The sequence below is a fragment of the Sycon ciliatum genome, chromosome 11 (assembly GCF_964019385.1).
Source record: "Sycon ciliatum chromosome 11, ocSycCili1.1, whole genome shotgun sequence".
Classification (NCBI taxonomy): domain Eukaryota; kingdom Metazoa; phylum Porifera; class Calcarea; order Leucosolenida; family Sycettidae; genus Sycon; species Sycon ciliatum.
In genome coordinates this window covers 28744283-28765398 of record NC_088653.1, presented here as the reverse complement: position 1 = coordinate 28765398, position 21116 = coordinate 28744283, and the positions used below count along the sequence as shown (strand labels likewise).

The window sequence follows — 21116 nt, the reverse complement described above, 5'->3', positions numbered from 1 at the left end:
ATGAGCCTCTAGATCCGAAAAGGGGGCTTGCGTCATTTCGCGCAGTGCTGAGAAGCATGCATTTGAAAGTTGAGTTTTCCACATAAAACGATGTATAATTCAATCAGTGGAACCACGCATGACACTGTGAAAGATGAAGATTTTGTAACTACCTGTAGGTTTTTTTTTACATAGTGATCTGTTGGGATACAGCAATGCCACAGTATAGATAACTCAAAATGTTCAGACATGACATAAGCCCCCCTTTTGAATCTAGGGGATCATTTCTTCTCTAACCATTAGCAGACTTACCAGTGCATTGTTTAACCATTCTTGTCCCCTCGCACACTGGCTCACTATGCAGGTACTCATACCCGAACTCACAGGTAACCTTCCCTTCGACAGAGATATCAGCAATGCGATCACCAGCAGTACGGTTGCATGCTGCGACACGACAGAGTTTGAAGAGGGACATGAAGATGATATGAGTATAAAAGAATGGAGAGTATTGTTTTTTAGCAATCATCGAGAAATGCAGTTGCTGTTTGGAGCAGAAAAGCGAAAATTTATTGATAACAGAAAAACTCGGATGGAGAGCCCACGATTGAAATGAAAAAAAGAGAGGATCATGAGTTTACAAGTTATCCGTTTTGTCCACCACTGACTGATGTGATACTGACATTCAACGAACTGATGCTTAGCTGCATCACGTCTGGAATGCGCAAACCAACAGCCTTCCAACTTGGTACTTAACACATGAATCGGTTTTGTTCTAATTGTTGCACATTTTGACTCAACAGTATCTTGCTTATAATTGTTAGTGTTGGACAAGAAGAAGAACTTGTAAACTTATGGTCCTCTTTTTTTTTTAATATAACAGAATTTCAAAAAAGATAAGAATTATAATATTTTTTAGGAAATTAGAGGCCACATGCCACGTACTGCTCTTTTCTCTCCGAAATTCAACACTTGCAAGCCAGATATGAAAGAAAGAAAAATCATCAGTCACACCTACGGGACTCGAACCAGGGATCTTGCTATTCGCGAGCAATGCTCTACCCAACTGAGCTACAGTATGACTCTTATCCACAGTGATGGTAAATCTATCCTTCTTCGATCAGTCAATATCTGGCTTGCATCATACTGGCAACTCACACCAATCAAGAGGGCCCTCGCGAATAACAAGGTCCCTGGTTCGAGTCCCGGTGGTGTGACTGATGATTTTTTCTTTCTTTCATATCTGGCTTGAAAGTGTTTGGTTTCGGAGAGAAAAGAGCAGTACGTGGCATGTGGCCTCTAATTTCCCAATACTTTTTGAAATTCTCCGTGAAGTCCCAAATTTAGAATTTTTTTATTCCCGTAGCTATGCAAAAGACGTCTGGCGCTAGCCAGGGTCCATACAGCTTTAATTCGGTAACTGTCTGTTGTGTCATCGGGCATGCCTGGCGCTATCCCGTACAAATCGGAGAAATGAAGAAAAATAACATCGCTTTGCTTTTCTGCCTACCTCATCAAGGTTACGGTGTCACATTATCGCATTATCGATCGAATGTTTTTGGGTGCGCTGCTAATGGGCCGGAAATGCAAGGATTGGGTATATTGCAGTGTTTTAATGGGCGCGGTTGTTGTATAAATAGAATGCTGAGATCAGAGGACTATGAGGAAGAGCAAAATGACAGGGGTGACAGTGTTGGCGCTCTGAGCAGATGGCATTGGCAGGATTGCCTTCACAGAGAGTAGAAGATGGGAGAAGAGAGGTCCCGCCGCCTCGAGAGTCACCATGCTTGTGAAAGGCTATGCCGACCACAAGAAATAGCGGAGCAAATATCCCGTCGTTTGGAGACTCGTCGACTTCGTGAAAAGATGTGTTGAGAGCAAGAGACTGCTGAACAGGCATGCAGTCGGCAGGAGAAAACATGTGATCATGACCGAACTTGTTTGGTATGCGGTGACTGCGGTCCGTAGGCATACGGCCGTCATCTACGCAATCTATGGCACTATGCAAAGGACGGGACTGCTGAACAGGCATGCAGTCGGCAGGAGAAAACATGTGATCATGACCGAACTTGTTTGGTATGCTGTGACTGCGGTCCGTAGGCATACGGCCGTCATCTACGCAATCTAGGCCACTATGCAAAGGACATTACTTTATCGGCTACATCATTGCATTACAGTGCAGGGTGTACCCAGTGTGCTGACAGTGCTCAACACCATGGCGGAGGCAGAGCGTAATACAGAACAGTTCTGTCCTGTCATTGTATTATAAAAACATTTCCATCAGCTCGCATAACATTCAGGATGAGCTGGGCAAAAAAGCACAGCGTAGGGTCCCGACCTTTAAAGCTTTCATATAATGTTATCGCATAAGCTGATTGTTTAGTAACTGGTGGTGTTAGTGGACATTTAGTGTTACTTGTAATTCCTTGGTCCTTTTTTCTTTTCTATACTATGTACTTGGCGGATTTTTATGTGCTCCTCATACCCTTTGATTGTCAGCTAAAATCTCACACAAATGTTGGTGTGTGCGTACTTGTGAAGTGTTCTGGTGGATTCGTTTAGATACTTCATTTCGTAACTATGACTATCCTGATTGAGGAGTGGAGAGGATCATTCTCTTCCTCTAGGCTTCTTCAGCTGACTTTGTTTTGTCCTGGTGAAGACGACGCAAGCGTACATCACACCAGGTGAAAATTGTTGCATAGAACACTGTACTTTACTGCAAGTTACAGTTTTCTATGACGTACACACGACTCCAGATCACATGAGTGCAACTCTATTGCGCCAAGACACAACATTTTGTATAAAGTTGTACGGTGGACACAAACACTCCCAAAGAGCTGCAAAGTACCGAACCAATTCTTAAAGTACAACGTTTCGGCAACATTACCATCATCAGGTACGAATGAAACAGTGTTTTTCTTCTTTTTTCGCTTCTTATTTGGTTCTTTTCGTGATTATTTCTTCACTGGAACATGCAACAAGCATAGTCAGATGGGATGAGAAGCCTTTCTTCTTTTTCTTTTTTTAATTCCATCAATTTGACGGGCGGCGCTGACTGAAATTCCGGAAATTTTATTTAGGAAATCATGTCAGAAAATATATTTGGATTAATTTTACTTGAGTATACAAAAGAGAAAAGACCAAGAAACTACAAGTTACACTATACTGTCCACTACTTTACGTTCTTGAATCGTAGTTTGACTGTATTGTCCAATGGTCTTGCACAGTGGCAGCCTGCTCCTGTGGAGTACCACAGGGGTCGGTATTAGGTCCACTGCTGTTCAGCCTTTACACCCGGGTGCCCAGCAAGCTGAGTCCATCCAGTTTGCAGATGATATCGCACTGACCTGCAGTCGCCCAACACAACAGGAGCTGACCGCCACTCTCTCCAGAGCAGTGATATGCATTGCTGACTGGCTGAAGCAGCGGGGTTTGATTCTTTTAAAATGCATCAAAAAGTCAGGCATTGGTTGTACCGGCTGGGAAGCTAGAAGCGCAAACTGAACTGGACGTATGGTGTCGTGCGACTAAGCTGCCATCTGTCTCTTCTGCTCCCTCGGAGTGAACATTGACAGCGCCATGTCTTGGAACACCCAGATGAATAGGTGCGTTGCTCGCCTCAACAAGAAAGTTGGTGTTCTGTGGCGGATGCGCCGCTGTCTCAGCATGCAAAGCCGCATCCAATACTTCAAGTCTGTGATCATGCCCGATTTCTCGTATGGCTCCAATGCCTTCTCAGCATTGCTGGCGGGTAAGCACCTGGACCATCTCCAAGTTCTGCAGAATCGTGCAGCTCGAGCTGTGTACGGATGCTCGCCGCGCACCTCTGCCAGAAACCTTCTAGTACAACTCTTCGCATACCGTGTCCGGGAGATCTTCATCCAGAAGCTCATATTCATTGTTTGGCGCTGCCGCTACTCCCGTGCTAGACCTACACTGCAAGTGCTGTTGCTACCAGCCAGTGGCTCTCCTACTCGGCTCCAATCCTCCATGGGTCTAAGACCACCGCCAACCCGCACTGAGCTGGGTATGGGTTGTCTCACGTTCCAGGGAGCTAGGCTCTGGAATGCGTTGCCCAGCGACGTACGGGCCGTACCGCACCCGGCCCAAATTCGCACTGCTGCTGTTCCACACAGCATGAACCTTTGCGGTCAGACGGATCACTATCGCCATATTTTCATTCTATACCTGTCTAGTCTGTTGGCCTGCCTGCCCATCTCTCTCCCTGTTTCTCTGAAAATCTGCTTATTAATAGAGACAGCAAGGCAAGCATAGAGACAGCAAGGCAAGCATAGAGGCAACAGGGCAAGCATAAAGACAGCAAGGCAAGCATAGAGACAGCAAGGCAAGCATAGAGACAGCAAGGCAAGCATAGAGACAGCAAGGCAAGCATAGAGACAGCAAGGCAAGCATAGAGACAGCAAGGCAAGCACAGAGACAGCAAGGCAAGCATAGAGACAGCAAGGCAAGCATAGAGACAGCAAGGCAAGCATAGAGACAGCAAGGCAAGCATAGAGACAGCAAGGCAAGCATAGAGACAGAAAGGCAAGCATAGAGACAGCAATGTAATCATACAGACAGCAATGTAATCATACAGACAGCAATATAATCATACAGACAGCAATGCAAACAACCCGCCAGCAAACGACTCACGTATTTCGCAGGCCACATGTTGTTTAGCACCCCAATTGAGGCCGTAACCAACTGTGCTGTAGTAATCATACACACCAGGGGTATTATGATGTCTAGCGGTTGTCCAGGAGTGTCCCATACGTGTTCTCATTCCGTCACAAGCAGTGTGATGTACCGTTTCCTTCCGAAGAGATCGCGCATCATGACCTTGGCAAACAGGGTCCAAGTAATTATGTTGGTATCCTTCCTGTGTTGTTTTAATGACTGCATCAACGTACGCGCAGTAGTAATAACCGTGCAACTCTCGGTATACTGCAATTCAACAGAAGTGAGCACAAACACACACACATACACACACACACACACATACACACATACACACACACACACACACACACACACACACAAACACGCACCAAGATGAGAAAAATTGGTGACTCAACTACGACTTAATAATCGAGTGCAGGAGAGTCCGAAAGTGCAAAGCAAGCAAAAAACAATTGTTGTCACAGAGGTAGAAGACACCGGCGAAGCAGACAACAGACTCAGAATAATTTAGGGATGAAACGAGTACACCGATTACTCGGAACTTACTCGTTATCTCTATGATCGCTACTCGTTATGCTGTTATCGAGTATGCCGTACTTGTACTTGTGCATGTATGTATGCATAGCACTGCACCACTACTAGCTTAGTCACATTGTCTGCGCTGCATAGTCAACCCCAGCACTGCGAGTCATCCAAGGTGACAAAATTCACACCTTTTTTCTAGTCACCTTCGCACCTTTGTGACCCGGTGTCTACCTACCCCCCCCCCCCCCCAGGAAAATCAACTGGCTGTGCAGGAAAACCAACTGGCTGTGCAGGAAAACGAACTGGCCGTGCAGGAAAACCAACTGGCTGTGCAGGAAAACCAACTGGCTGTGCAGGAAAACCAACTGGCTGTGCAGGAAAACCAACGTGCTGTGCAGGAAAACCAACGGGCTGTGCAGGAAAACCAACGGGCTGTGCAGAAAAACCAACGGGCTGTGCAGGAAAACCAACTGGCTGTGCAGGAAAACCAACGGGCTGTGCAGGAAAACCAACTGGCTGTGCAGGAAAACCAACGGGCTGTGCAGGAAAACCAACGGGCTGTGCAGGAAAACCAACGGGCCGTGCAGGAAAACCAACGGGCTGTGCAGGAAAACCAACTGGCCGTGCAGGAAAACCAACGGGCTGTGCAGGAAAACCAACGGGCCGTGCAGGAAAACCAATGGGCTGTGCAGGAAAACCAACGGGCTGTGCAGGAAAATCAACGGGCCGTGCAGGAAAACCAATGGGCTGTGCAGGAAAACCAACTGGCTGTGCAGGAAAACCAACTGGCTGTGCAGGAAAACCAACGGGCTGTGCAGGAAAACCAACGGGCCATGCAGGAAAACCAATGGGCTGTGCAGGAAAAGCAACGGGCTGTGCAGGAAAACCAACGGGCCGTGCAGGAAAAGCAACGGGCTGTGCAGGAGAACCAACTGGCTGTGCAGGAAAACCAACTGGCTGTGCAGGAAAACCAACGGGCCGTGCAGGAAAACCAACTGGCTGTGCAGGATTTGATAGTCACTAGGAGTTGGAGTAGATTGAGGCCCCTGTTTGTAGGCATCAGCATTCGTGACGTATACATGTACATGTACTAGACTACTAGCACATGACATGTATACAGTGACACAACCTGTCTAAGGCGACCCCTCAATGGACGAGAAAAAGTGGTCGCCGTGGCCAGGTGGTCTTCTTATCCAGGTTCAGTGGGTCACCTGACCATATCCACCTGTGATACATCGTTTTGATCAGTGCATCACAGTGCACACGCCTATGCTACTCTAGCACGACTCATGTGCCTGGGGTCCTCACACCTGTCAAATGTCGTGCATGCACCATGTACATCTACACTTCCTGCACTGGCTGATTTGTAGATCCACCATGCATGGTGCACCATGCAATGCGTACATTTACATGACTAGCACTGTGCAACGCGGTCGCGGGTGGGTGGTCGTCGGTCGCGTTGAGCGAGTGGTCGCCTTATCCGAGGTGTTTTGAACGTGAATGCGTCCGTGACAAGGAAAAGTGGTCGCCATGGTCGAGTGGTCGCCATATCCGAGTGGTCGCAATTGTCGAGTGGTCGCCATATCCGAGTGGTCGCAATGGTCGAGTGGTCGCCATATCCGAGTGGTCGCCATGGTCGAGTGGTCGCCATATCCGAGTGGTCGCAATGGTCGAGTGGTCGCCATATCCGAGTGGTCGCCATGGTCGAGTGGTCGCCATATCCGAGTGGTCGCCATGGTCGAGTGGTCGCCATATCCGAGTGGTCGCCATGGTCGAGTGGTCACCATATCCGAGTGGTCGCAATGGTCGAGTGGTCGCCATATCCGAGTGGTCGCAATGGTCGAGTGGTCGCCATATCCGAGTGGTCGCCATGGTCGAGTGGTCGCCATATCCGAGTGGTCGCCATGGTCGAGTGGTCGCCATATCCGAGTGGTCGCCATGGTCGAGTGGTCGCCATATCCGAGTGGTCGCCATGGTCGAGTGGTCGCCATATCCGAGTGGTCGCAATGGTCGAGTGGTCGCCATATCCGAGTGGTCGCAATGGTCGAGTGGTCGCCATATCCGAGTGGTCGCCATGGTCGAGTGGTCGCCATATCCGAGTGGTCGCCATGGTCGAGTGGTCGCCATATCCGAGTGGTCGCCATGGTCGAGTGGTCGCCATATCCGAGTGGTCGCAATGGTCGAGTGGTCGCCATATCCGAGTGGTCGCAATGGTCGAGTGGTCGCCATATCCGAGTGGTCGCCATGGTCGAGTGGTCGTCATATCCGAGTGGTCGCAATGGTCGAGTGGTCGCCATATCCGAGTGGTCGCCATGGTCGAGTGGTCGCCATATCCGAGTGGTCGCCATGGTCGAGTGGTCGCCATATCCGAGTGGTCGCCATGGTCGAGTGGTCGCCATATCCGAGTGGTCGCCATGGTCGAGTGGTCGCCATTACAGGTTTTACTGTAGTACTACTAGTGTGTGTGTGTTTACCGTATGCACAAGTCATGCATGCACTATGATCATGTTCCGGAGACCAGCATCATTTTGATACGTCATACATATCCAGCATACTTGTTTATGATAACTCGATCGTTTATAATAAACGGTACTCGATAAGAAGAAATGGATGATCGTTTCATCCCTACGAGTCATAATCAATCCTCGCCTTACCCTCAGTAAAAAACATGCCCGTGAAAGCGACATCAGCCTGAATAACAAAGAAACTGCACCGCAAGGGAAACTGCAGTGCAGAGCTGTCACGAGTCATATGAAACATGGAAATATTGTGACGACTACCAATGTTCTGTTTGCCAACAGCGCTTTTAGTTCTGAATTGTATTGGAACAATCTAAGTTTCTACTTGCCATGACTGATGGGTGTTGGAAGCATGACGTTGATACTGAACTTCATTTTGAACATCACTACTTGCCATGACTGATGGGTGTTCGAAGCATGACGTTGATATTGAACTTCATTTTGAACATCACTACTTGCCATGACTGATGGGTGTTGGAAGCATGACGTTGATACTGAACTTCATTTTGAACATCACTACTTGCCATGACTGATGGGTGTTGGAAGCATGACGTTGATACTGAACTTCATTTTGAACATCACTACTTGCCATGACTGATGGGTGTTCGAAGCATGACGTTGATACTGAACTTCATTTTGAACATCACTACTTGCCATGACTGATGGGTGTTCGAAGCATGACGTTGATACTGAACTTCATTTTGAACATCACTACTTGCCATGACTGGTGGGTGTTGGAAGCATGACGTTGATACTGAACTTCATTTTGAACATCACTACTTGCCATGACTGATGGTGTTGGAAGCATGACGTTGATACTGAACTTCATTTTGAACATCACTACTTGCCATGACTGGTGGGTGTTGGAAGCATGACGTTGATACTGAACTTCATTTTGAACATCACCACTTGCCATGACTGATTATCGGGAAGGCCTCTTTTACGGGCAAAGCAAAGCACAATCATCACCATGTATCAGTACAGTGAGTAGTTAAACCCAACACGAATGAAAAATGAGAAATGGAATAAAAACAATATTTGTAAAAAATAAATAAATAAAAATTCATTTTGAACATCACTACTTGCCATGACTGATGGGTGTTGGAAGCATGACGTTGATACTGAACTTCATTTTGAACATCACTACTTGCCATGACTGATGGGTGTTCGAAGCATGACGTTGATACTGAACTTCATTTTGAACATCACTACTTGCCATGACTGATGGGTGTTGGAAGCATGACGTTGATACTGAACTTCATTTTGAACATCACTACTTGCCATGACTGGTGGGTGTTGGAAGCATGACGTTGATACTGAACTTCATTTTGAACATCACTACTTGCCATGACTGATGGGTGTTCGAAGCATGACGTTGATACTGAACTTCATTTTGAACATCACTACTTGCCATGACTGGTGGGTGTTGGAAGCATGACGTTGATACTGAACTTCATTTTGAACATCACTACTTGCCATGACTGGTGGGTGTTGGAAGCATGACGTTGATACTGAACTTCATTTTGAACATCACTACTTGCCATGACTGGTGGGTGTTGGAAGCATGACGTTGATACTGAACTTCATTTTGAACATCACTACTTGCCATGACTGATGGGTGTTGGAAGCATGACGTTGATACTGAACTTCATTTTGAACATCACTACTTGCCATGACTGAGAACAGCAGATATAGTAAAACCTTGTTGTAAAATGATGTGTTGTTTTCCTGTGTGATGGCATTCCCCAAACTGTCTCGTCTAGTCGCGTGCATGTGTGATATGAGCATGCACGATTTTGTAGTCAAGAGTCCTTTTGTCAGTCTTCTTGTTCGTCCCTTTGAGTGCAGTCTCCATTTCCGTCTTGTCACTAATATAATGTAAAACACAAACTAGTCTTGTCCTTTGTGTCCTGCGTCCGGAGAACGGAATGGCTGTGATTCCATAAACACGTGGTGCCGAAACCCGGGACGCAGAGGATGAGTTAGTTTGTCGTGAGTCTGTTCGTCGTCGTCGGCGTCGTCTTCGTCGTCGTCGTCAACAACAAATAGTAAAAAGAGTAAGCAAGGGGATGCAGGTGATCAGGAGAGGAGCTGGTGGGAGCGTAAGACGATGGAAAGGAGGCAGAGGAGGTGATGGACTGAGACTGGAACTGTGGACTGGAGCCTGGGACGGCAGGTACCGCGATGGAGCGTGTGGCCGTGCCTCGCCAGAGGCCAGTGGACGAGTCTTGCATCACCGACTGTGTGTCGTCCTTTGTTGTCCGTCTTGTTTCAAATCTTTATTCTCACGATAGCCAGTGGCCAATAAGAGATAATAGTGTAAGAAAAGAGAAAGAGTGAGGAAGAATTGGGTGGGCAGAGCCTAGGGATTAATGACTACTTAAGTGTACGGGCAGGGGTGGTCGCTACACGAGCATACAGAGTTGTGCAACAGCAGGGATATCTCGGATTTGAAGAGAGTACGAGAAGGGATTTCGTGAAGCTGGGTGGGCAAGCAATTAAAGTTATGAAGGGCCTTGTACAGGGGAGAATGGAGACAGCGATCAGTCCGCGGAGTTGGCAAGTGCCAAGTACGAGAGCGACGTAAATTGTACGAAGGTTGCACGTTGCTAGCAGTATGCAGCGAGATTATGTGGTGTTGTTGTTTCAAATCTTTATTCTCACGATAGCCAGTGGCCAATAAGAGATAATAGTGTAAGAAAGGAGAAAGAGTGAGGAAGAATTGGGTGGGCAGGGCCTAGGAGTGAATGACTACCTAAGTGTACGGGCAGGGGTGGTTGCTACACGAGCATACAGAGTTGTGCAACAGCAGGGATATCTGGGATTTGAAGAGAGTACGAGAAGGGATTTCGTGAAGCTGGGTGGGCAAGGAATTAAAGTAATGAAGGGCCTTGTAGAGGGGATAATGGAGACAGCAATCAGTCTGCGGAGTTGGCAAGTGCCAAGTACAGTGCTGCCAAATAATTTTCGCCCAAAATCGGACACCCTTCACCGCCAAGGCTGGCAACATGGTGCGAATTTTTCTCCTCGGCATTTTTCTTTTACAGAGAATTCAAAATATCGCCTAAAACACCATGAAAATTCGCTGCGTTGCCATGGTAACCCCAGAGTTGTCATGAATTTTGTAGTGATGAGTACGAGTGTGGTCGCACACTAGAGAGGTTGTGCATAACGAAAATTCGTAAAGATCTTTCGGAATCGGAGCCGTCTGGAAGTGACGAAAATTCGTAAAGATAATCTGTTGCTTTCTTTTCTATATTTATTTATGGCTCAACATCCGAGTTTCAAAATCTGTTGTGCTCAACGAAAAACGTAGTGTGACCATGGTGACCCTTTCGAGTACTTTTTCCGCTGTTTGCGTGCGTGGTGAACAATTTCTTGAGTCAAGTATGTACTCCGGCCCACGTGTAGGCACACGTGAAGCTGCCTGAGATGGGCCAGGTCCATCGCGAGATCAAAATGTCCTTCGCTGAGACATCGCGGGGGAAGACAAAGACGCCGAAGTCGCAGAATTCTGCTGCGGGGATTCAGCAGACATTTTTTGTCACAGGGTGAGCACTGACAGGACTTCCAGATCTGACAGAACTAGCCGAGCGCTGTCCAGGTGACAGAGGATCGCTAAGAGAGCGGGAAAGAGATCCATCAGCTCCACAGGATGCCGAGTAGGAAGAACTCGCAGAACGACTTGAAAAGGCCATGGCGAAAAAATCTTGACACCACGTGCATCAACACAGCTACATGTACATGTATACAGAAGCTTGCGAGAAAAAGTAACAAAAGTTCAAAACGTAAGATCTTCAAGTTTCGCGGCCCTCCTTGCGAAAGTTCCTTTCCTTTTTCGTTACTCGTGCCCAGACTACGTCTAAGTTACGAATTTTCGTTATGCACAACCTCTCTAGTGACTCTGTACAGACTGTCTGCACTACATGTATATGCCATCCAGCCTGATCCAGGCATGTTACTTACATGTAACTTACTTTGCACTTCCACAGCCAAGCGCTGGCCTTTTTAGAAGCAAATGTACAGTGATGTGTGCCTTCAGTTGCGCTGAAAAGTGAAAGTACAGGACTTCTGCATTGGAAGGTAATGATCTCCGACATTTTGGCTGCTTTTCGGACGTTTCCATTTTCGGAGCGGTTTTCGGAAGAGCCTTCAAAATCGGACGGCTTGGCAGCATTGCAAGTACGAGAACGACGCAAATTATACGAAGGTTGCACGTTGCTAGCAGTATGCAGCGAGAGTATATGTGGTGGGGCATAATTGTGGCGCAGAGAATGCGCTAAGAGAATATGTTTAACTTTAAAGCGTGAAAATAATGTTGGCCATTTGATGCGATGCAAAAGGTGGGAGTGTTCTAAGTGTGTGTAAAGGGGGAGGTAGAGACATATTCTGGCGGCTTTCCGCTGGAGTCGTTCTAGCCTGTCAAGGGAAGTGTGTGACAACGGTGTGAGAGCATTGCTCGCATATGAGAATATAGGTAGTATGTATGTCTGATAGATGTGAGATAAAGAATCACTGGTGAGTGTAGACCTTAGTCTAAAAAGAATATTGAAAGACTTGAGTGATTTTTGACTATGTATTCAACATGCTCCGTCCAACGGAGGTCATGCTGAAAGAAAGAAAATTGTTGTTGTCTTGCTCGCTGTGTTGTTTTCTCTCTGCTCAGTTCGTTGCTTGGTCAGTGGTTGCTGTGTTGTTGAGTTTGGTTGTCGTTGTTCTGTTGCTCTTCTCGTCGTTCTGTTGTTCTGCATTGTTTTTTTTGTTGTAGATTTATTTTGCGCTGATGCGCGCATGGAATTTTAGTTGGAGCTTCGGCTCTCGTATTTCGGTTGGCCTTGTGTGCCTGTGATTAGAGCGTCGGCTCTGGTGGTTTTTGTTTGGCCCTGTGTCTTGGCCTGGTTGTAGAGCATCGCCTCTTGGTTTTTGTTTGGTTTGGCCCTTTGTCGTGGCCTGGTTTTGGAGCATCGGCTCTAGGTTTTTGGTTGGCCCTGTGTCGTGGCCCGGTTTTCCTTTTAGAGCGTCTGCTCTAGGTTTTGTTTGGCCCCGTGTTGTGGCCTGTTTTTCTTTACAGCGTTGTCTCTGGGTTCTGTTGGCTTGTTGTGCTACGATGTAAGCTGGTTTTGGTTTTCTCTGTTGCTGCGGTTTCTTTTGCTGTTGTGCATGTGGAACGTGGTGTTGGTTTTAATATTTTTGTGGAATGTCATCAAGGGGGCAGGTGTTGCAAAAGGATGTGTTGTTTCCTGTGTGATGGCATTCCCCAAACTGTCCCGTCTAGTCGCGTGCATAAAGGGAATGGCTGTGATTTCGTAACAACCTGTAACTAAAGACCACCGTGACTAGTGACCAGCCTGGTACTAAAGACCACTTTGCCGGGTACGGACGGTCTCACATTCATACATGGCTGTGCGGTGCAAACCTCTAACTAAGGACCACCTGCTACTGAAGATCGTTTTCTCTGGCCCCAAGGGGTGGGCAGTAGTCACAGTCACGGCAGAGTTATGCGGGAGAAGGTTCGGTTGTTCTGTCGTGGCGCTAGCACTCCTGAAGCTGACAAACCCTTGTTCTACCAGCACGATCGTGTAAGGCCTCAAACCATCAAGGCAAACCAGCAGCATTGGATACGACACAGGGCCAAGAAAGGCTTTTACATTCGAGTGGTCACCCAGGCCACCCAGCTCAGTCGCCACATTTGAACTGCAAACGACCTGGCATTCTTGCAAGCCTGCAAACTGATGGCGAGATGGTGGCAAAGAAGACATTGTCCGAACTGGCAGCGGCAGTACAAGAGTCGTGGTCAGCGTATCCAGCAGAGCATATGACAGCTGTCTGGAGAGGGATGTGTGCCTCATTCAAAGACATAGCTGAAGCACAAAATGATGACACACGGGTCACGATGCCCATGTTCCTCCACAACTGTTCCTTTCCCATCGCTGCCATATGCCAGGTGGAGAAAGAAAGAGATACTCTACGCCAGCAGCTATACACACCAGCAATTTTCAGCTCAAATGACAGCAGCTCGAGTGATACTGAGCCAGAGCTGGATAAACTCCGGACCTGTAAAAGCGTGAATGCAAGAACGCGCTCCGTCGCTGTTTTCTTTTGAACATTTTCTTCCAAACTTGCTTCTTTTCTTCGATTTGCTTCATCAGATTCCATTTCTGAAATTGTATTATTGTGGCGGAGAGTAATAATTATGTATCATGATTCATCACTATGCTTATTGGAAATTTCACAGAGCGGCTAAAAGAATCCTGTTCTTAGTGGGGATAGATTTATTTATTTATTTATTCAACATCTTATGGCTTCCGATGGCAGCCAAAACGGGAAGATGTGGGTGATAGCCAACCATGGTAAAAGAAGGAGAAGATTATATACATGAAAAGGAAACAGCCGAAAAGCTATATTGATTAGTTTTTACTTGCAAGTATTATTATTATGGTGCACTCAGTCATCAGCAGGCCCTCAGATTCACTTTAAATTCTTTCAATGATGCAGAAGTCTTCACTGATTCGGGAAGTTGTAGCCATGCACAGTAGCCCTGGAAGAATGGCGATCTTGTGAATTGCGTTGACTTGGCCTTGGGAAGAGACACTTTGTTTCTGGTTGAGCGGCCCAAAACAAACCAGTTATAAAGCTTTATATGTTCAGGAACACAACCCAAGAGCATTCGATGAACCAATATACAGAGGCAAGTTAGTCGGCGTTGCTCTAACGGAGTAGTCTGAGCTAATAAGTACAACTCTTCGGAGGGAAAGGAAGGTTTCTTCGAGAACAAAATTTTTAGAACTTTCTTATGATGAACTTCAATGGAATCGGATAAGACCTTAGCTAGGCCACACCAGGCTGTGGCAGCATATTCAAACAATGGAAGGAGATAAATTTTATATATAGCGGAACGGCACGGAATAGAGAGATGTTTAGAATGACTTTTAATATAGCCAAGAGCACGGCTGACTTTATTACAAATGTAATCTACATGAGCCGACCAGGACATGGATGAATCGAACATTACCCCTAGGTGTTTGTGCTCCTTTACCGTCTGAATTTCTGTGGGTGAATTGGGAAAGGTGAACTTAAACATTGAGGCAGAATCTGTTAGAAACAGTACTCTGGTTTTTGAAACGTTTGCCTGAAGCCTCCAACTGGACATCCAGGTGACAATCATATTTATCGCGTCTTGCAACTCTGACTCAAGCTGTTTGACAGTTTTACAGTGGCGCAAAGCAGCTGTGTCGTCAGCAAACAATGACATTCCAGAAACATGACTTGGTAGATCATTAACATACAAAACAAAAAGCAATGGTCCAAGAATTGAGCCCTGAGGAACCCCCGACAGCACGGGTAGCTTTGGAGAGTCTGCTCCCGACACGGACACAAACTGGCTTCTCCCAGAAAGATAGCTCTCTATCCACTTCAACGGTGTGTCAGAGATGTTAAATATGACTTGAAGCTTCCTCAAGAGACCTCTATGCCACACTGTGTCGAACGCCTTTGCAAGATCGAAGAAGCAAATGCCCGTGTACAACTTTTCTGCTCTTGCTCCGATAATGTCCTGTACAAGGCGAGTCAGCTGCAGTGAAGTTGAGTCTCCACGACGAAAGCCAGACTGAGCAGGGTGAATGGCAGGGGCAACATGGCTATACAACTGATCATAAAATATTCGTTCACATAATTTTGAAATGCATGATAAGAGAGAGATTGGCCTGTAATTTCCAGGAGTAGCTTTACTACCTTTGCCCTTAAATATCGGCGTTATTTTGGCCACTTTCCATGTCGATGGAAACTTCCCTTTTCTGAAAGACAAATTAAATAGAAGACATAAAGGATATGATAATGATGGTGCTAGAGCCTTAACAACTTCATTGGAGATGCCGTCCATACCAGGCGATTTGTTAAGCTTAAGCTTCGCAATAGCTTTGCGCACTCCAGCTGTGGTTATTATCGGAGCACGAAACGCATTCGGGAGGCAAGGGTGTTGGTCTAAGGACGGCAATGGTATGCATAGATAAGCGACAATTGCGATGAAACGGGCCAAGTATGAAAATCCATCTCTGGACATTTTTAGAATTTCTCTAGAATTTCTCTAGATTTTGTTCGTGACATACATGTATCAATAAAACCTTTGTGAAATGACGCTTCAGCTTTTTCTCTTTATTGCAACCCTTATCTTGATCATGTTTTCGTATAGGTACACTGCTTGTACAGTCAAATCTGCCGTTAGCGACCTCTGCTGCAGGCGACCATCTGCCGTTAGCGACCTCTGCTGTAGGCGACCATCTGCCGTTAGCGACCTCTGCTGTAGGCGACCATCTATCGTTAGCGACCGATTTTCCGTGCACCGACGGTTTCACAAACAAACTGATCTGTCCAGAGTGACCATCTGCTGTGCGCGACCAGCGACCGCGATTTCATGCACGGTGGCTGCATTCAAATCTGCTGTAACCTGACCCAGGTTCAGTCAGGTGCAAAACTGTACTTGCCACTGCGCTGTCAACTGCAAGGCGTAAAAATACGCTGTCTTGCAAGTGCGATCGACTGGCCCTGGCCTGTACTGAGACTGCGCTGTAGCTCTCAAGTCCAGGCAGTGTCAATCTACTGCCGTGTCGCATACGCGTATACGGGCATGGTCGCCGAGCAGGTATGCACGCCACACTTACCGTAGACTTCGTACACATGTACATGTACGCACGCAGTTGTAGTGAAACAACCTTCCTGTATGCTTCAAAAACAGATTAGCCCGGGTATGTGCACTATTCTTGGTTTTGTGCACCCCTATACTCTATCGAATATCCAATAAATTGCAATTTCAAATTTGGACTTCACGGAGAATTTCAAAGGTTTAGGAAATAAGAGGCCACATGCCACGTACTGCTCTTTTCTCTCCGAAACTCAACACTTGCAAGCCAGATATGAAAGAAAGAAAAATCATCAGTCTCACCACCGGGACTCGAACTAGGGACCTTGCTATTCGCAGAGAAAAGAGCAGTACGTGGCATATGGCCTTAAGTTTCCTAAAAATATCCAATAAATGATATTAAAAATCACATTGTTCTCGTCGATTTGAGTACATGGAAGCATAATGCCCGGTATGCCGGATTTACCATACATCTGCCGTAAGAGACCATCTGCTGTAAGAGACCACTTTTTCTTGCACCAAGGGGCGGTCGCTTACGACAGACTTGACTGTAGCAGGAATATAGCTTGCTGCAGCTGTTGTCGATGTTTACAAGTGGTGGCGAGCGTCTGGAGAGAGCTGTAGCCGTGATAGAACCTCAGGGTCTGAATCAAAATGAAATTTCCATCGCTGACACTATTGCCGTCGTCGCTCTCCAAGCAGCGTGAGCAAGAGCGAGCGCACTGATGGCCAGAAATCACCAAGACAGGTGAAATTCCTCACCAGATGGCTGTTGCTGGTCTTCTCAATCAACACTACCCTCGCTGGTCGCGAGTAGACAAGCAAAAGCGCGTAATAGGATCTGACACAAGTTGAAATTTTGATGCAATTGTTTGGCATCTTGTATTTACGCAATATGCCTCGATTCCATCCAATATGCGACTCTTTATGCATTGGTCACTGTACTCTAGTGTAGTTGTCTTCTGTTGTTTGGTGCGATGTTAGCAAGTCAGTGCATGATTTCAAGCACACCTATCTTGTTCTACATGCATACAAACTCTCGGTGCCAATGTCAATGTTGTGGAAAGTAATGAAAAGCCCGTTAATTCTTATGGCTGGATTTATCACAAACACGTTGACATATTTGTAACTCGGATGTTGAGCCAATAATAAATGTAGGAAAAGGACATTACCGATTCGAGTTTAAAAAAGAGTAACTGTCGACGACTGTAACTAGATTCTATAATATACAGTCAGGAAGTGCAGAAAACTAGGCACAAAACTGGCTTAGTACTCGGTCAGTTGTGTGCCTAGTTGTTTCACTTCCACAGTGTATATGTTGGACTCAGTAGAGCGTCCAGCCCCTATATGATGTCCAACCCCTATATAGAGTCCATTGGTCCAAAATCCACTGTACAGAGTCCAAACTTGGAATCAACTGTGAGCTCAAAGTTTAGATGGACATTACTCCCTGTATAGAGTCCAGCCAATTGGCTTCACCCCTATATAGAGTCCATTGGTCCAAAATCAACTGTACGGAGTCCAAACTTTGAAATCAACTATAAAGAGTCTTTATGTGGACAACACTCCCTGTATAAAGTCTAGCCAATTAGGCATCCCCTATCCAGAGTTCGAAATTAGACATAGGGTCTGCTGTAAGCAGTGAATAATAACCAGAAAACGGCCTCTCCCTTTAGTGGTTAATCCTTTACATCATTCACTTCTCAAGATAAAAAATAAGTATTGAGGCGCCACTGCAGCCACTTCATTACATGAAAAACCCTACAAACACCATCCTCAAATCAAGTGGTCTCTTCGCAGACGCTGCAAATTACAATATCTCAATCATGTAGTGTTGCCAAATTATTGTGCACGCACACACACATGCACACACCCACACAACGCCAAGAAAATACCTACAAAAAACCCAAGAATCGAAAGAGAATAATGGAGAGCCAAGGATTAATTATTTGTTTTCAAATTATTGTGCGTGCGCGCGTGCACACACACACACACACAAACTTATACAACGCCAAGAAAACACCAAGAAAAGAGTAGAGACACAATACACACGCAATTCCAACAGCCATGCAAACGTCCACCCATTTACACGTAAAGTCAAGAGGGATAACAAATAATTATACGACACGAATGCATACGTGGGCGGCTGCACGCACGTTTACATACATGTAGTAGTGTAAGAGAGTAACATAGTGTAGTAGTCAGCATAATACTAGCACATGCTGAGAGTGCAATAGCAAGCTTCACCATTGCTAATGGCCATGCAAATGTTCAGCAGCACTCAGATCCGCAAGCTTCTGAAGATCAGCACACCTGCAACAAATAGATAGCACAAGGATACGCTTATTACCGTAATGATGCATGGGAGCACACAACTACCAAGTTCTCAACGAATGTGATGCTCAATGAAAATCCATCCACTCAAAGACCTGTGAACAGGTGACGGTGGGGACAATAATCTATTAGTAATACGAGGAATAAGATCGTTTGTGCACACTCAAGACGCACAGACACACCAACATACATGTATTGTACACAGTGTTTCACTTCACTGCAACTAAATTGAAATGAGATGATTTGAACAATCTGTACAGCGTTGCCGTCAGTCAGTCTTCCCCAAGATGGAAATGCAATGATTTGTGGTCACGAGGCAGTTTCACTGACACAATGTCATGTTTGTGACATCAAAACGGTTACTTCGTGGAATACGAGTATTAGCTTGAAGCTTTTTCCTGTCATCGGCATACAAGCAACCCTCCTCCTCCTCCTCCTCCTACTACTACTACTACTAGTACACTGGCACTGCGTTTGTGGATCCCATTGTATTTGACATCATACTAGTCTAGAGCCTAGTAGAGGAAGAGTGTCGTGGAGTTCATATATTTATCACAGGAAAAAATACATTTCTCATGAAGTAAAATAATTGATGATAGCTAGACGATCGTACACGATTGATGCAAAGTCCTTGCAGTCCTTGAGGACTATCACGAATTGGTTGATTACTTTTAGGGCATTCATTCAAGCAACATCAAACAAACGCGATACGCTCCTTGAAAATGGAAAAAATTCAAGCATAACGACAGAACAGCAGACCAATCGAAACGAGTAAAAGCTTCCTTACCTCAGTCATCGTCCTGCAATGTAGTTGGACAGCCTTTTGACACGGTGGTACAGGCAGCTCTTGTCCAGTCCAACAGGGTATCCTTGTGGGGTCGAACGAAAGAGAGTGTCAGATTGGAACTGTGCTGAACTTTTCTCGTTCTCCGCTTTCTGCTTTCATCCCTCGCTCTGATGAAACCGTTCAAACGTCTTACTGGCAGCAGTGGCCAGCCAAACAGGGGATCCTTGTGGCGTCGAACGAAAGAGAGTGTCAGTGTACCTGACTCGTCAGATTTGAACTTTTCTCGTTCTGCAATTATTTCTGCTTTCATCCCGCGCACTGATGAAACGTCTTCAGAGAACCACAAGACGCTTTCCAGATTTGATTTTGAACGTCTCCTTTATCCTCCTTGGTTACCTCGAGACAGATTACTGTCAGCAACTGCACAGCAGAACTGGCAGCCATGGCTGAAGTGAAGAAAGGAAAGCGCTGCCACGAGGCAAGCAAAACTGAGAAGGTGTTTGTTCTCTTTCGGGCACAACAGACAGGAACTGGACTCCTGGACCGTGAATAGGGGACTTGCAGAAAAAGTGTACTCCTTATAGGGGATTGCGCGGCAGGATGAAGCTGATCAAAACTGAGTGGACTCCTGGACTCTGTATAGTGGATTTTGGACCAATGGACTCTATATAGGGTGCTGGACATCATATAGTGCATGGACTCTATACTGAGTCCTACATATATACCGGTAGTATGTAGTAACAGTGGTTGACAGTTACTCTTGCTCGTATCCATATGTCCTTTTCCGTTCTCCTTTGACATACCATTATCATATTGATTGCAACATCTGAAGACTCAGTGTAAACACTTGCCAATGTGAAGAGAGTGGGCTTACCTAAACATTCGGGTACAGCAGCCAGACCATTAGAGGTGCAGTTTGATGTTGCCAACCCGCGCATCCAAAAGCCACTACTACAAGTAAATTTAACGGTTTCGGAATATGAGATTGAAGTCGCATTGGAAGTGCCATTGGCAATAGTCGGTACAGAGCACTCTATAACTGCAATTAGGGAACAAAGATAATGATGGCAAAACGAAGAACATACAGTCTTTTCGCGATAAGTAACGCACTTTTAAGTCACGCACTCGCGATAAGTCACGCATTTTTTCATCCAGGAAACCCATCTCAAGATTTTTTATTTTTCGGGATTTTGTGGATTTCGTGAATATTTGCGAATGATGTGGTTTTCAATGATGGAGCTTGAATACTGTGAAAGGTAAGAATATAATTTATGTGCATGAGAGCCTTCTCCCTCAGGATCACCCACGACAATCCAAGTTTGTCGTGATGCACGAATTTTGATAGTGCTCACTTCCGTTAATCGTTTTTCTTTGTAATTTTCCATTCATTTTATGCTTTAATTCATATTTGCTTTGTTTTCCTAGCTTACTATTGCCGTGGCTGGCTCAACGCCCTTGTCTCAGGGGATTCTGTCCCTGCATTAGCTATGCTTGTCACATGCTATGAGATTGTGTCTAATAATAATAATAATAATAATAATAATTGTCAGTCACAAACTTCTCCCTTCGAAGCAAAATATACTTCTCTAGCCGCTCCTCAATTTTCCCGGACTTGGGACTTCTGTTGCGGACTCCCTGTGGACCAGACGGATTAGCA

The 21116-nt window shown here is 45.9% G+C and overlaps 1 long non-coding RNA gene across 1 annotated transcript; it reads right to left on the bottom strand.

The window, feature by feature from the left end:
* Positions 1 to 297: 297 nt before the first annotated feature.
* Positions 298 to 20492, bottom strand: LOC135827365 (uncharacterized). The gene is made up of 3 exons (XR_010555410.1): positions 20334 to 20492; positions 4633 to 4923; positions 298 to 423 (listed from the first exon to the last, which is right to left on the bottom strand). It is a non-coding gene; the product is annotated as an uncharacterized LOC135827365 (long non-coding RNA).
* Positions 20493 to 21116: the final 624 nt, after the last annotated feature.